This window comes from Adiantum capillus-veneris, chromosome 18, assembly GCF_014529385.1.
Source record: "Adiantum capillus-veneris isolate H3 chromosome 18, ASM1452938v2, whole genome shotgun sequence".
Classification (NCBI taxonomy): Eukaryota; Viridiplantae; Streptophyta; class Polypodiopsida; order Polypodiales; family Pteridaceae; genus Adiantum; species Adiantum capillus-veneris.
This window is the reverse complement of record NC_140948.1, coordinates 112,260,167-112,264,118: the sequence shown is the minus strand read 5'-3', so window position 1 is coordinate 112,264,118 and position 3,952 is coordinate 112,260,167. Positions and strand designations below refer to the sequence as shown.

The following is a 3,952-nucleotide window of genomic DNA, read 5'->3' as shown; positions in this document are numbered from 1 at the left end:
ACAATTATAACTATCTGAATATGGCAATATTCTAGTAACCAGAAAGTTTATGCATAACTAGCACCACCACCAGGTTTTTAGCCTTTACACTCACCATCTGATTGTAAACAAATCTAAAAAGTATATATATGATAAGTTAGATGTTATATTCTAGCACAGTAGCAATCAGAAAATTAGAGTGAATGTATACAGTCAGTACCAAGCAAAAAGAAGAAGGCCCCATTTGTAAAGACCAGTTAAGTCAGCCCAACTTTGTTAAATGGAAGAACCAGACCCTGCTACTATTCAAACATACCAAAGATTAAGCATGAAGATGTAGAGACTGTGTATAACCAGCTGGATTAGGCCAAGTAAAAGCTCTCCCTCTTTTTTTTAATGTAACATCACCAATTGCAGCCATCAAAGGATGGTAGTATAACCAGTGACCCTCCTTCCATTACTCAGAAAAAAGCATGGATGGCCAACACGTCACCAGGCAGTCAGCCTTTATATTCCCCATCAATGTCAAAACACCAAGATAATAACCATATGAAAGATTCTATGTCATTTACTAGTATTACAACTTAAAAAAGGCATCTTAAAAACAGTCCTAACCTGTGAGGCACCGGGTGTCGAATATTATGTTTTCAAGAGATGAATCAACAGATCAAGCACCATTCCTTCCTCTCATTCTTTCCCAAGAAAAAATAACAAAGTCTAAGTGAGGGAGCAGAAGATCCCTCACCTCTTTATATATGGTCTTGAAGCACCAAGGAGGATCACATAATGCACTCTTTAATGTGATAGCAGCCTGGCTTAGAGCCCAAGCAAATGCAAGATACCGCAACAGAGGCAATCCCCAAAGAGATCCAGGGCCGCGATACAGTATGAGAGCCGCGACAGTTTGATGAAAACCAAGCAAAGTCAATGAACTCGAAAGCCGCCCAAATACTCAAGAGGCCAAAGTATAGGCTTGTAGTTAAGAGATAGATTAGGGGGTAGTATCCATAGGGTAGCCCCAAAAGTTGGTAAAAAGCACTAGCTTCACCAACAGTTGTACAGCACAGGGTAGCAACTCAATTTTACCAAGTGAGTGAGTGTGTGAGTGTGTGTGTGTGTGTGTGAGAGAGAGAGAGAGTAGTTAGATTCTCAATGCAAATATAGTTAACAATATTCAATAGAAAGAGAGAAAAAAAGAACAAGGAAAGGGTAAAGTAGATAGAGAGAGAGGGAGAGGTTGTTCTGTCTATGAGTGTGTGGGGGGGGGGGGGGGGGGGGGGGGGGGGGGGGGGGGGGGGGGTGGGGGGGGGGGGGGGGGGGGGTGGGGGGGGGGGGGGGGGGGGGGTGGGGGGGGGGGGGGGGGGGGGGGGGGGGGGGGGGGGGGGGGTGGTGGGGGGGGGGGGGGGGGTGGGGGGGGGAGAGGAGAGAGAGAGAGAGAGAGAGAGAGAGAGAGAGAGAATGTTTTGTGTATCTGTGTGTGCATATTTGTATTTTTTTGTACATAGATAGAGAGAGACACAAAGAAAGAGAGAGAGAGAGAGCGAGAGAGAGAGAGAGAGAGAGAGAGAAGAGAAATGGAGAGACAGAGAAATGTTTTGAATCCTCAATGCAGGGACAAAGCCCGCAATACTTAGAAGCACAACCAAAAGCGCGTAGAGGATGGAAGCGTAGCTTTCATATATAGATGCAGGTGGACAAGAAATCAAAGTTAAAAATAGCTAATAATGATAGGTGAGCATTCATAAAACTAAGGTTCAGGTCCATACGCCACTACATGCCCGCTCACATTGATTTTGAAGCGATCAAAGTGTGAGCTTATAGTGAAGGTATCCCTTGCCTCAGAAACATAATCAATGGAAATATGGTAGAAGGTTCTATCCAATGCAAGCACTAAATCCATTGCTGCACCAATGACTTCCACATCAAGAAGCTTTTTGTCTTTCGTTGCAATACGTGCTTCCAACTTTGGTGTTGTGATTAATGTGGTGTTGTTATTGCAAGATTCACAATATGGTGCTTGCCTAACTAAGCCTATACACTTTTGTGGATTTACAATTTGAACAATGCTTCTCTAGTAGCATACTATTGAAGTTCACAAATCGAAGCGTGCCAACAACCTGCACAAGTCAACTACATAAGAAAATGCAAGAAATCACATGCAATACATCACTTCGTCTTACGTGAGCACACCTCATAGTTGTAGCCCAAATTTTCAGTTTGAACTTGAAACACACAAGCAAGCTCTTGTCTGAGGCACGCACTACAAACTGGGACTAGCATTGTAACATCCAGTATTGACAAGGTGTTGAGTTTGCCAAGGAATGCACCAATGTTTCTTGTAACGCACGTTACAGGGCCATGAGCAACCATCTCTTGAAGCAATTGTTGTTACCCATCTTTACAAGAGTTGACAAAACTCAGCTACAAGACAAGATTCAATAAGGAAACTAAATCAAAAAGATCATGAAAAAATCATTGAAGATTTCAAATCAATGATGAATATTAGAAAACAATAATCAAGGTATGTGGACTCTTACAATTGCCCTATCTAAATGGGAGAGGACCATTTGCAATCAAAAGGTCACCAACAGATCCACCAAATCTTGATTGTGAGTTTTGCTTTTGTAAAATAACAAAAGCAAGTGTGGTCAATTGAGAACGTCCACTTGAAGATTGTTGTGCACTTATGTCATCAAGAAATGTACATATCTTGCAATCTGGGATGAAGCTGAGAGACACGTGGAAAGGCTCTGTTGGGGTTACAACAAGTGTAGCATCAATGTACAAGGAATACATTGTTGACCCTCCATCTGTCCTATTTTTGTGCCTAACAACTGGGCTATGAATGTGAACAAATTCACCAAGGTGAATCTTGTCGACTTAGAGCTCTATGTATGGATCATTGACCACCACCATAATAGTGTCGGTGCGTTCTTCATCAACCAAGTCGACCTTCAAGTAATAATTGTATTTTAGCTAGTCAAGGCCAACTTTGTACGTGCCATACACATTCAATATCTTGCCCTCAATACAAAATTGGGGGCTTGAGTCACAGATACTAGTAATCAAGAATTGTGGGAGAAGACTTTGACCAAATGGAACAATGCTAAGATTGATACACTCGCCATCTAGTTGAGATGATTCACCCACTTCATATAAGCCACAAGGTTGAACACAAGGCTCGATCTCAATGGGGCTTGGATCATTAGCAATGTTAAGAGTTCTATTCTCAACAACGTTTGGGATGATTGTTGCTTGCAGTGGGAGGGCAGGCTCAATAGACAAAGGCTCAATATGAAGAGGTCTTGTCTTGTTCAGCATATGAGGTGGAACAATCATTTCAAGATAAGATTTCTTCTCTACATTAATGGGCTCCTCCATGACTTCCTTGCCTACACAATCCAAAAGATAGCAATATAAGCAAACACCTTCAGCAAGTTCATGAAATGGCTCTCAAACAAACACACTTTTGCAATAGTGAAGGTTCACATGCACAGTTCAATGAATCGTTTAAATGAAACAATGCCCGTGCAACACCCTTATGAGGCCTATGAAGTTCTTGCTTTGATCTTTTTCGAGGTGGCAATGACATGCATGCAGCTTGGGACCCACCAATATATTTAGCACTCGAGTTAGCAGTACCTTCTGTGAACCTTCGGAGCTCTATAGAACACTAATTTTGAGGAGCTAGTGTCTCCCACATATAATGAAAAATTCTGCAATGACAAGTGCAAACACAAGCAATTAATTGTCATACAAACTATTCAACACCACAACATTTTTGTATCATGACTCCTTGCATATTAAAACGCCTAGAAAGTGATAGGAAGGAATGAGTAAATATCAAGCACCATAGACCTCATGAAATAGCATAAGATAAAAATTCTAATACTTTAAGTTGTGCAATCTACAAGGCAGGAGATTCAAGGCTTGCACAAATGCACCTAGCCTAGCTATCAAGAAAGCAAGTTGC

General features: G+C 41.8%; 1 pseudogene; it reads right to left on the bottom strand.

Annotated features, from left to right (window-relative positions):
• Nucleotides 1–2,990: 2,990 nt before the first annotated feature.
• On the bottom strand, nucleotides 2,991–3,571 carry LOC147436219 (uncharacterized; annotated as a pseudogene).
• Nucleotides 3,572–3,952: the final 381 nt, after the last annotated feature.